The sequence below is a fragment of the Panthera leo genome, chromosome E1 (genome assembly GCF_018350215.1).
Source record: "Panthera leo isolate Ple1 chromosome E1, P.leo_Ple1_pat1.1, whole genome shotgun sequence".
In the NCBI taxonomy this organism is placed as follows: Eukaryota; Metazoa; Chordata; class Mammalia; order Carnivora; family Felidae; genus Panthera; species Panthera leo.
Window position 1 is genome coordinate 47,278,828 of NC_056692.1, and position 13,410 is coordinate 47,292,237.

The following is a 13,410-nucleotide window of genomic DNA, read 5'->3' on the forward strand; positions in this document are numbered from 1 at the left end:
TACAAAAAAAAATTTTTTTAGGTCCAACCCATTACTGGGTGTGAAAATTTGGACAATTGCTCAACAATGTGTATAAATATCTAAGAGCTAAGCATATGCACCTACCTATGACCCGACAATTCAATTTCTAGGTGAAATGGGTGCATTTGTCCATCAAAAGACTGTACTTGAATATTCACAACAGCTTAAAAAAATTTTTTTTAATGTTTATTTATCTTTGAGAGAGAGAGAGAGAGAGACAGAGCACAAACAGGGAAAGGCAGAGAGAGAGGGAGACACAGAATCTGAAGCAGGCTCCAGGCTCCGAGCTGTCAGCACAGAGCCCAACGTGGGGCTTGAACTCACGGACCGTGAGATCGTGACACGAGCCAAAGTCGAACACTTAACCTAATGAGCCACCCAGGTGCCCCCAAAATATATAAAATATTTAAAAACAAAGAAACAAATAAATAAGAAAGATTAAAAAAACTGTTTTAATGTTTAACCATTTAATATTTCCTCAATGATTGCCATGTGGAAATCAGCTTCTGATTTTTAATTTTTTAATTTTTTATTTAAAAAGAAATTTTTTTTTAATGTTTTATTTATTTTTGAGACAGAGAGAGACAGAGTACGAGCAGGGGAGGGGCAGAGAGAGAGAGAGAGAGAGACAGAATCCGAAGCAGGCTCCAGGCTCCGAGCCAACAGCACAGAGCCCGACGAGGGGCTCGAACCCACAAACTGTGAGATCATGACCTGAGCCGAAGTTGGACGCTTAACCAACTGAGCTACCCAGGTGCCCCAGCTTCTGATTTATCTCATCAGAGGATTATTTTTCAGAGAGACCTCAGAAGAAATGTGTGAATTAATAAAGTAAGAGAAAATGCATATATACACCTAAAAATATTTTTATTTATTTTCCCAGCTTAGAGTTAGTAACAGATGTGTAGGCTTAAGGTGTACAACGTGTATGATTAAAAAAAATGTTTAAAAATTTATGTAGGAGAGAATTTTCGTTAACACACAGAAGACTTTGCTCTGGGGATTACTGTCTAGCTCTGTTTCGGGGCTCCCCTCTACCACAACCCTGCCCCCGCTCAGGGGGATGTAGGAATTTGGAGGAAATGAGCCCCCCAAACACAGCAGAGGCCACAAGATAAAGCAGAATGAGGCTCCCCCCACCGCCCCGTCCAAGAGAGACCTGGGGACCCTGTGCAGGAAGGGAGGTAGTCTGAGCCACGGAACTGGATTATCTCGGGCTGCCCAGCCCTTTTAACTCAGCCCGGACTGTGCCTCAGGGGTAGGTCCAGCAGGTGCAAGCAGGATCCTTACAACTAAAGAGAGTGTTATCACTGGGGTCTGGCTGAGGCTCTGGAAGGGACGTCTGGCTTGGCTCTGAGGGGCTGGCAGGCTGCCCCTGCCTTTCTTTACTGGCGTGCCTCCTGTGGACAAGACTTTGGCTGCGGTGGCCACTCCCAGAACTGTGGCTCCCCCAGAAAACACAGCACAACCCGAGACCAACTCCCACACGAGGCTGATGCCAGGCCCTCAGCGACGTCCAGGCAGAGCCCACAGCCTCCCTGCCCCTGTGGCCTCTGTCTCTCGCCGACATTCCCCATGCTGCTGCCAGAGTGACCTCCCAAATGAAGACTTAATCCCATTGCTGCCTTCCTCAAAATCCGTCTACAGCACCATGACTTCAGGATAACATTAAAATGCCTGGCATGAAATACAAGGCCCTTTATGATCTTGCCTACCTTTCTAGCAGCTCTTCTGGACCACTGTTCCAAAGCCACACCTTTCCCTTCAGCCTTATGAAGCTCCTGCATCCCCATGCTCCAGGGCTCCAGAACCTTCTAGGCAAGTGTCAGTTCTTCTTCCTGAAATTTTTCCTCCCCAGCCAACTCCTCCACTTTGCCTCACTCTTCTTTTCCTTCTGTAAGACTCAGCTTGAGGGTCCCCTCCTCCCAGAACACTGTCCTATGTGGTTCCGAATGAACACTCCTCCTTTATGCTTCCAAAGCCTCTTCTGCCATGAACCTGGCAGGTGGGAAGGACTCTCATCATTGGTGTGCTTGCCCATTTCCACAAGACCACAGTCATCTTGAGCCCAGTGGATGCTGAATGCCCATGATGCTGGTACACAACACATGCTGAATAAATGTTTGTTGAATGAATGCCTGAATTGTTTGGACACACCACACACACACATGGCTGGGCATCACCATCTCAGCTACATTTGGGTAAATCTTAAAGTGAAAGACAGGTGAAAAATGCTATGTGCATCATTACAACTGCCGGCAAGCATGTGAAAAAATTAGAACCCTCACACCTTGAGGATGGGAATATAAAATAGTGTGGCCACTTTGAAAAACGACTGGGTAGTCCCTCGAAAGGTTAATACGGAGTGAATTTGGCTCTGCCATTCCACTCCAAGATACCTCCCCAACAGAACTGAAACCTATGTCCATGCGAAACCTTGCACATGAATGTTCAAATTCCTAATAGGCAAAAAATAGAAACAACCCGAGTGTCCATCATCTGATGAATGGATACGCAAAATGTGGTCCATCCATACAATGGAAGATTATCCAGCCATTAGAAGGAATGAGGTACTGATCCATGCTCTAGCACGGATGAACTTCAAAACACATTACAATAAGCGGAAGAAGCCAGTCATCAAAGGCCACATCGCATAATTCCATTTATCTGAAATATCCAGAGTAGACAAATCTACAGAGAAAGAGAGCAGAGTAGTGGCCTGAGCTGGGGTGAGCTGCTATGGAAACAGAGTTTCTCTTGGGGCTGATGAAAATGCTCTAAAATCGGGTTTAAGGTGACGGCTGACAACTCTATAAATATGCTAAAAGCCATTTAACTGTACCCCTTAAATGGGTGAACGTTATGTAAATTATGTATCGACAAAGCTGTGAAAAACACACCAATGCAGTATAAAAATGCCACGTGCTACCTTAGTCGGATTTTTCAGGGTATGTACTAGTTCTGAGATTCCTGAAAGTCCTGCATAAAGTAATATTATAACAGTCATTATCCTAAGCATTTACTGAACGCACAATGTGGGCACAGTAGAGAACCAGATATTACATTATGCTCTCCCTTGACCTGGTTTCTTTGCCCTGAGGGGTGTGGGAGGGCAGCAGCAGCTGTGTGTGTGTGTGTGTGTGTGCGCGCGTACACATTCGCACGCCCTGGAAGGTGTGGGCTGTGTGTGGTCACAGAGCTCTACTTGGCTGATTTCCATTCCTTGACCTTCCCCCGGGTCCCTCATTGGCATCGGTTGCAGGAAGACATTGGGCCTGGAGGTAGCAGGGACCAGAGCGGGACAAATATATAATTAATGGAATACTCAATTGGCAAAAGAGATTCTGAAAGAGAGAAGGAAAAGAGAAGGCACAGTAAGTATCCCATAGGAATAAGTGTTCTGTGGAAGGAATAGCTGTAGATTGGAGTATGGGTAGCATTTTCGAATCTTTGATACCAATATTGTCACGCTGTGTTTTTATCACCCGAACCAGCCCAGAAACGACTACTGAAATATACATACAGGCCTGGAAAGATTATGTTAATTTAATAATAACATGATTCAGGAAAAAGGCACAGGCCTAGGGTCTGGTTCACGGCAAGCGTTCAACTGACGTTAGCTATTACGGTACTCCGAAGGCAGTCTCAGATGTGTTTGAGTAACATGCCCAATCCTGCAGTCAAGGGCAGAGCCACTGATGCTTTTCCAAAGTACCCTGGAATTGCTGGTAGGAGATTTGATGGTTTAAGGCCACGGGACTAATTCCTGCCTACCCCATGTTCCTACAGTCTACAACGCCATTGAGAATAGAAAGAGAAAACCAATAAATCAAGAGGTATCACCAGGGAGTCTCTGGTGGATAATCTCCAAAGATGGCCTCCAGCAGTTCCTTCCCTCTCTGTGCCTATGCTGTTCCTCCCACCAAGAGATGGAGGCTACCTCCCCTCACTTTGAATCTAGGTTGGCCTAGGTCATGCTCTGACCAATTGCAAATGGCAGAAGAGAAACTGCGTCAGTTCAGGCCTCTAAAGGAAGCTAGTAACCGGATGCCTGACACAACGTACGGAGTCTGGTCTGATTACCCTGAGCCCACCATGTTGGGGGGAAGCCCAAGATAGCCTTGCGGAGAAGTGCCCACCCATTCCAGCTAAGAAGCCAGCAGGCACGCGAGGGAACAGGTCAAATTGGATATTTCAGTCCAAACATACATCGTGAGGAACAGAAGATCTGCCCAGTTAAGTCTCGTCAAAAAATTTACAGCTGCCACGTACTCAATGTGAGTTAACAGACAGGAGCTGGAGTTAAACAGGGAGGCTTGGTTTCTTTCGCCACCCGCCTACGAACTTTCCAACAAAAGGCAAATGAGGAGTATAATTATCAGCACGTGGACAGTAACTATCCTTTTTAAAACAAATTTTTTTTACGTTTATTTATTTTTGAGAGACAGAGAGCACAAGGTGGGGAGGGGCAGAGAGAGAGGGAGACACAGAATCCGAAGCAGGCTCCAGGCTCTGAGCCGTCAGCACAGGGCCCAACGTGGGGCTCAAACCCGCGAAACGCGAGACCATGACCTGAGCCGAAGTCGGACGCTTAACCGACTGAGCCACCCAGGTGCCCCTGGACAGCAGCTAGCTTGAAGCTTAGAAGACATGGCCTCCATGCTTTGGCCGACCAGAATACACACAGGCAAACCCCTGAGAACCTGAAAGAACGTCATCCTTCTTGAGTTTGCGAGTGGGTAATCAAACCACAGTTACGGAGCCAGCAAGTGGCGGAAGGCGGGAAGGCAACTCTCTCAGCAACGCAGACGTGTGGGAGACAAAGGACCCCGCAAACAGAGCAAGGGGCCAGGCACAGGAGGTGGGGGAATGGGGTAAAAGCCATGGCTGGGGCCTGACTGCCTTCATGCGTCTCGGATCTTGTGCAGGGAGTCCGAGAGAGGCCTGAAGATGAAGGTCCTGGAGCCACCCGGCGGCGCCCTGCCCTGGTTCATGGACTAGCCTTAGCTCGCCTCTTGGGCTGGCAACTACTTGACTTTGAAATGGTACCTGTTCCCGAATCTTCATATACATTCTAGGCATGGGCTTCTCAAGAAACCAAGCGAGACTCTGCAACATTAAGCAGGGAACGCTGGTAGGTCACATTTTCCCAAACAGTGAAGAATCACAGGCCCTCACGGCAACCATCAGCTCTGAAGAAGACTGGAAAAGTAACGTCTGCACAGCGAAAACCATGCAGATGCCAACATCTATGTGTGGCTCCTGGTCATGCCACAGAAGCACTAGGTCACAAGGAGGAGACTAGAATCCCAGCTCCCCTAATTCTAGGCCAAATGTTCTTGCCACTACATTTACTTTCAATGTTAAACAGCAAAGGGTGTTTTTGTTATAGCCAGATGCCAAAGAAGCAATTAACAATTGGGCTTTTTATGGCAACAGTGGGTTGATGTTTTTGCAAGTCTGGTGTCATATCTACAGCTGCTGATTTCATCTAGTAAATCTTATACGTGGCCTATAATTAGGGATTCACTTTCAAAGAGAGGGAGGGAGGTAAGAGAGAGGATTTACCGGAGGACTCCTTTAATCAAAACTCGAGATCTGGGGCGCCTGGGTGGCTCAGTCGGTTGAGCGTCCGATATCGGCGCAGGTCATGATCTCGAGGTTTGTGGGGTCGAGCCCGGCATCGGGCTCTGTGCTGACAGCTCAGGGCCTGGATCCTGCTTCGGATTCTGTGTCTCCCTCTCTCGCTGCCTCTCCCTGCCCCCCCCCCCCAGCCCCTCACATTCTGTCTCTCTCTCCTTCAAAAATAAATAAACATTAAAAAAATTTTTTTTAAACCCCTCAAGATCAGAAATGAACGTCCAGCTGAATGCCTTTTAAGTGAGGACGGAAAAAAAAAAAATCAAACCACAGGGTCTTATCTGAAATATTCTGGTCACTGCACACCTTTCTCCTTGGTCATGTTCTCCCCCTCCCCCACCCTTGCCCATGCACCCCCTAATATCCAATGCACTTGAAATCATCTTCTTCAGTTTCATTTTCTCACTTGAGTTTGTGAACATAAATGACTAAATCGCCCCATTCACACATCAGTTGACCTTTCTTCTAACCTTTTAAATTTTTTAAATTTCTGGTTTGTGTTTCTATAGCTTCTGTACTATTTTGGTCCTGACTCAAAAAACCTCTGTGATAGGATTCACTCATTCTTTATAAGACTTGGATTATTTTTAGGTTTTGAACTTTCATTTCTAGGTTTCTTTATTTTCAAATGAAGTTTGTAAACGCTCCACCTTCATCTCCAATATTACGAATTCCACACTTTCCCACCTTGGCTTTTTTTAAATGAGGACATCAATCACATTGGATTAGGGTCCACTCAACCTCATTTTAACTTGATTCCTTCTGTAAAGATGCTATTTCCGGGGCGCCTGGGTGGCTCAGTCAGTTAAGTGTCTGACTCTGGCTCAGGTCATGATCTCGTGGTTGGCGGGTTTGAGCCCCGCGTCAGGCTCTGTGCTTGCTATCAGTGCAGAACCTGCTTTGGGTCTTCTGTTCCCCTCTCTCTGCCCCTCCCCCACTTGGGTGCTCTCTCTTTCTCTCCCAAAAATAAAAAAACATTAAAAAAAAAAAAAGGATGCTATTTCCAAATAAGCTCACATTCTCAGGTGCCAGGGGGTTAAGGGCTTCAACATATCTCTTCTGGGGGACACAACCCAGCCCACACCAGTGGGTCATAATTTTCACAAGGCAAATCTTACAGGGTCCCCTGTAACTAGCTCTCGAGTAGCATGCCCACTCACTGGGTCACGGAACAATGAACCTCGCGCCCTGGCTGCGGGAGGATCCACGGGCTGCCGGGGAAGCAGTGCTCTTGCCTCCAGGCTGCTTGATGTACGGCTCCTGGAGCCCAGCAGCTGGCTGGGGGGCTGGGATCATGTCAGGCTGCAAGTTCCTCTGGCTGGGGGCTTCTAAATTCATCTCCGATGAGAGCTCTGGCTCTGGAGTCTGCTGGTACTCCCCAGGCTTGGCACATGGCAGATCGGGCCCTCGTAGTGAGTTACAGCCCATCTGTGTGGAGGGAGGTAATCTCCCAAGCCAGACGGACCAAATTGGTGAAGGGAAGGAAAAATTCTTCCTCTGACTTTCAAGGTCTTCCAGTTGGACTAAGAATTCAATTTACATGAGACAGATTAACAGGAGGAAAAAACCCAAAGTGTTATTATGTGCGCACAGAGGGCCAATAAGGAAATTGAGGCCTGAAGAAATTACCAAGATACATATATATGTATATATATATATATACATATATATATATACATATATATATATATGTATATATATATGTATATGTATTTCCCCCCCCCCCCAATGTTTATTTATTTTTGAGAAAGAGAGACAGTGTGAGCAGGGGAGGGGCAGAGAAAGGGAGACACAGAATCTGAAGCAGGCTCCAGGCTCGGAGCAGTCATCACAGAGCCCAATGCAGGGCCTGAACTCACGGACTGCAAAACCATGACCTAAGCTGAAGTCAGACACTTAACTGAGCCACCCAGGCGCCCCTGTTTTCATAAATTTTACACAAAGAGAATAAATCTGTGAGGGATTGACAGAACAGAGAAAACTTTGGGAGCTTCAGTTAGGAAGGTATTCTAAACAGAATTTGGGCTGGGGTAGTAAATACACAAAAACGTAACAAGGGCTGTTTACACAGCCTTCTGCACCCTGAATTTCCCACCTCTGGTGATAAGGAGGTCTCTCTACTTCCTGATGAGGCTACCTTTCACAAGGGAGATTGATTTCCTGCATTCGGGGGACAGAGAAGGGTCTGAGTGTCCTCCTTTTTTTTTTTAAAGATTTTATTTTTTTTCAAGTAATCTCCACACCCAATGCAAGGCTTGAACTCACAACCCTGAGATCAAGCGTTGCATGCTCTACCAACGGACTCAGCCAGGTGTCCTGGAGTGTCCGTCTTGCACAGCCAATCTCTTAAGTAACTTTTATTTAAAATAACCAAATGCCAAATTGGCACATTTGGAACAGCCTGCCCTTGGCCTCCACATTGGCCACCCCTTCCATGCAGGCACATCTTCTTTAGGAGGCTTCCTCTCCCTGGAGTCACTCACGCCTCCAGGCTTCATCCATCTTGCACTTGGACAAAGCAGAACAAAGGCGAAGCCGAGGGCCTCTTCATTAGTGCAGTCCTTTCGAGACTGTGTCTCTTTGTTTGTTAGAATCAGTCTCACATCCGGGAGGTGCAAGGAGGAGCCCCCAGGAGGTCCTGGCCTGGCTGGGGCTCAGCTAGCATCTCAGAGGCAATATTATCAGTCTACATTCACTGAGATTTAAAGTCTCCATGATTAATTATGCTTTCAATGTGAACCACAAAGGACTAAATCCAACGGGGGCTTGCCCTGTTAATTGAAATTAGAAGTTTTTGATAAATGTTAAGTGAAATAGGGCTAAGCAGTAACTGGGTAGGAATTGTTACATTATGTAACTACAACGCTCAGTCCTAAAATAGGGATGAACTAACAACACTTATCGGACTTTTTTTCCTGCATTCTTGGAGTCTTGAAGGCTCCAAAGTGATGAATATATCCTCATTCCCCATCAATGAATGGCATTTCAACCAGGTAAAATTCGGCTCTGAATTTGGACTCAGATTCCTTGAACTTGAATCCTCAAAGGAATGCACATAAAAAATTAAGGAGCTTTCAAAGCAGCTAGTCACAACAGACCACATATTAAAGGATCCCATTCAGATGAAATATCTTGAACTGGGAAATCTACAGAGACAAAAAGATTAGGGGTTTCCTAGGGCTGGGGTGGGATCGGGGCGGGGGGGGGGGGCGGGTAAAAAAGCCGGGTGTGTGTGTGTGTGGGGGGGGTGATAGTTAAAGCATGCAGGGTTTCTTTTTGAGGTGATGAACATGTCCTAAATTTGATTGTGATGATGGCTGCCCATATCTGTGAATACACTGAAATCCATCAAATTGGCCACTTGAAATGGGTCATTGTATGGTATGTGAATTCTTTCTCAATAAAGCTGTTGAAATAAGCAAAACAAAACTAAGGAGCTTTCAGAGTGCGTTGGAGAAGTGACCTAAAACTTTACTTAAAAGGTCAACTGCTGTGCATCAGCTTAAAAAAAAAAACCCAAACAACAACCCTAAATGCAAATTGTAGCCACAAGCAGCCAATTCTTGCTTTGTTAGCAGTTAATACCTAAAGTGCTATTTTTAAAGCATTTGCTCTTGGCACTCGAGTATACCACAAACGCCGAGTGATTTGTGCTATTCCTCTGCAAAGTGACTCTCTTAAAGGAGCCTGACTTATAAAGTGCTACTGACATGCAGAAAGGCAGAGAAAAGGGGGGATGTAGTGGGGAGGCGTTTTGGTGTGTGTTCTGAACCCTTCTCAGTTATAATTCAGTGCCAGAAAAACTCAAAACTCTACTGGAGGAGGGAGCATGAGAATGGAAAATATGAGCACAAACCACAAAATAATTTAATAGTCGGTGGTCTCCAGCTGGAAGGGTAACCACTGTTGATGCCTGTTAGGACCGAGGGAGAAGATTAAGTCCAAAGAAAATCCTCAGAGGTGATCAGAAGAAAGAGAGGCTGGAAGGAAAAATAACCACGCTAGCTAATGTTTATTAGATGCTTCCTGTGCACCACAGCCAGGGTCAAGCACTTTATAGATACACTTTTCCTTTTCATCTTTATATAATAAGAGACCTATTTTGAGGTGACTTAGGGTGAGGTCCCCAGATGGCCTCAGAATGGAGCTGGTTACAGGAAGCTCTCGTGCTGAGGGTGGAAACCCTCAGGCCCACCCACTGACCTTTGGGGAGGGAGAAAGGGGGGCTGGAGATTGAACTACAAAAACTCTTGACAAGATCTGGAGAGCTCCCTGTGGACACAGGGATGCGCTGGGGGGTGTGGCAGGCCCAGAGAGCGCAGGGAAACTCTGCACCTCCCCCCACCCATACCTCGGCCTGTGCCTCTTTTCCATTTGGTTGTTCCTGAGCTGTACCCTTTGTAATAAACTAGTAAACATAAGTAAAGTGTTTTCCCGAGTTCTGCAAGCCTTCCTAGCAAATTTTCCAACCAGAGGAGGAGGCTGTGGGAAGCCCTGACTTGTATGCATGGTCCCGGACTTGTGACGGGCGTCTACAGTGGGAGCGGCCTTGGGGGACCGAGCCCTTGAACTTGTGGGGTCTGACGCCAACTCCAGGTAATGTCAGAACTGAACTGAATTGTCGGACACCAGGTCAGGGTGGCAGAACTGGAGCAACAGTTGGTCTCAGGGCAAATATACCAGAATTCTCCGGACAAATCTCTAAAACAGTACACGATAATCTTCGTTTTGCATGAGGACCAAGGGAATGTCTGCATCCTATTCCCAGACGGACTCGCCCACATTTCCACCCCAGCTCCCACCATGGGCTCCTTCCAAAAGCCCCCTCCTTCAGAAATCTCCAGATGGGCAGTAGGCATCAATGTCTATGTTCCCCTACAAACTTCTGGGGCCACTTTTCAGTCTCGCCCCTGTCCCATAGGGTGGCAGTGCTACGGCTGGACCTGGAGGTTTGCAGCTTGGCAAAGAGTCAGCTTTTTTGCAGATGTCCCAATTTCTGTAATTAATGCCCTCCGAACACTCCCTTCACAAGGCTTTGGGGTTAGGCAAGAAGTATACCCCCAATGAACTCTCCTCCCCCCTCTCCAAATACAGACTAGAAGCGGGGCAGGGGGGCAGGGGAGTGGGGTGGGAAGACGGATGGCCCGGCCATGATGAGAGGGCCAGCTGGGCCACCTCAGTCCCAGCCCTGGGGAGAACCTGGCCTCGGTGATTAGCACCTGCCCGTGGAATGTGGAGTCATAACCCCTTTGTCCCCAGCTTTGGGCCTGGCTCCCATTTCTAGAGCAACCAGAGACGGCTCCCTAAAATCCTGTTACATAACACTAACCTGTTCCTTTCAGCACTAACACATATGACTTTATATTTTTAAGATCACCTTATCAAAACCAGTACGGTCACTCAAGGGCACATTGCAAAGAACCCCCGTCTTACTGTGTGTGACAGTGAGGCCAGGCACCAGCTCTCCTAAGAGCCCATGAGGCAAGCTCTGCTCAAAAAGGAGGGTGGTTCAGACTTGGCTCGGTTTGCAGCCTTTGAACTGGGATTGCTTGCTGTGGACTGTCCCTGCTCACCCTGCTTTTAGCAGTGCTGTTTGGACACAGGCTATGACGCATGAGGAGCCTTGATCCATACCGAGGACATACAATTTGGCCCTTAGATAGCTTGATAAATCAAAAGCTTGTAATAGACTAACAAATATTCTTGATGAGTTGCAACATGGCAACAGCAATCAGCACTGGATTAACTGTCCCTAAATCGAGCTTGCCTTTCATGTACTGTATTATTTTGGGAAACCTGGACCTCCAACTTGAAGAGAAACCAGGATAGAGATGTTCACTCAGCCAATCAATCTGTAATTTGAAGGCAATACAGGATTTCCATTTTTAAAACTGGAGGAGATTTCAGACATATTTTAACTTTAGGACCCATTTCATTTTTCCAAATATAATATTATTGGGAATCCCAATACATTTATAAGGCAGGTGAAAGTGACAAGTGGAGTCCTAGGGCTATTTCAACCTTTATTGTTTGACACAATGCATTGCATTATTTACTGGGCCCAGAAGCACCTCTGAGGGGCGCAAGGTTCTGTGGAACCGAACTAAGGAGGCAACAGAAAAGGCTTTGGAACGAGACACGCCTGGGTTCGAATTTCTGTTCTAGCAACGACTACCTGCGTAAACCTGGGCAGGTTATTTAACTTCAAGACTGTCGGGGTGCCTGGGTGGCTCAAGTCAGTTAAGTGTCCAACTTTGGCTCAAGTCATGATCTCATGGCTTGCGAGTTTGAGCCCCGCCTTGGGTTCTGTGCTGACAGCTCAGAGCCTGGAGCTGTTTCAGATTCTGTGTCTCCCTTTCTGCCCCTCCCCTGTTCACACTCTGCACTCTGTCTCTCTCTCTCTCTCAAAAATTAATAAACATTAAAGAAAACAAAAAAACAAAAACTTCAAGACTGTTGTGGGGATGATAGGGTGAGAAAAGGAATGTTTTCCAAACTGGGGTCTGGAGAGATCTCTTTAGGGGCTAGGACATCTTTTTTTTTTTTTCTTTAATGAGTCCCTGCATTACCTAGTTATAGGAAGGCCAGTTTTTATTTTTTCCAGTCTAGGTTTGTTTTGTCCAATCCACTATTTTCTAGAATATTCACAAAGAGGAAAATTTCCCCCAAAGATGTAAAATGGAGTGCTAGCAGATCAATAAACCTAAGGGGAGTTAAAAAGGCCCTTTCTCTTGCCCCGTCTTTCCCCCAAATCCTCCATTCATATGATCAGCGAGACTCGGGGCTAAAAGGTACATTTAGAGACGAAACCATTGAGTGTTCTTCAAAGACAGACAACAGTTGTACCTCCAGCTTTAACCGAAGGAACCAGCTTGGTGTGGGGGAAGCTCAGTCTGTAAGCCTGGACAATTCGGGGTCTAAATCGAGGTTCTGGAAACTTCCAGCAAGTTATTTAAGATTCTCTGAGCTTCGGTTTCCTTATTTATAAAATGGAGGCAGTATCTATTCTATTGGATTGTCAGGCTTAAGTGACATAACTGAATAAAAACAACTTAGCCATGACTTTTATTTTTCTCAAAAGTTAGTCCTTGGCCCTCTAGGTCTGGGTCTAGCACTTCTGTGAGAAATCTGCTGAAACTTCTGAGGCCCAAATGAATGAGCTGGTAATTGTAGGTCTTTCTCTGGGCCCCTTAAGACGGAGACAGGCAACTTAATAACACCTATTCTTTCCTGGATATTTTTGGAGCAGAAGCTGAACAGTTGTACTTGGGAGTCTGAATAAAGAGAAGGAGTGGAGGAGAGAATCACAGGGTCACGTCTTGTCTCTCAAGGGGAAAAATATGACCTCCGTCATTAGCCTTGTAGCCACAGATTCTTGGAGAGCCAACTGGGAAAAGGCCGGGACAAGACTGGGCCAAAGGGCCTGCTGGACACGGTGAGTCTTGGAGAGAGGAAATTAACTTAGATGGGGGTCAATCTGAAGCCAGTCCCCAGCTCAGAAACCATTTAGGAGGGAACCTGCACAAATGTATATTATAATTAACACCACTGGCTGGCAAGGACAACGCTGATGTGACTCCCCAGATGGTATCAGATTCTCAACAGATGGAGTGATATTCAAAGGCACTGACCCCTCCCCTTAGTAGGGAAATAGGCAGTTTTCCAGGCTTAGGTTGCTATTACCTTCTCCCTCCACAAAATCAAATAACGATAAGTTGGCAGAAAAACGTGACCACAGAAAATAAATAA

At 46.4% G+C, this 13,410-nt stretch overlaps 1 protein-coding gene across 11 annotated transcripts in view; it reads right to left on the reverse strand.

Annotated features, from left to right (window-relative positions):
• Positions 1-13,410, reverse strand: part of PITPNC1 (phosphatidylinositol transfer protein cytoplasmic 1) — a 268,172-nt gene that overhangs the window by 24,199 nt on the left and 230,563 nt on the right. The gene's annotated exons all lie outside the window — the stretch shown is intronic.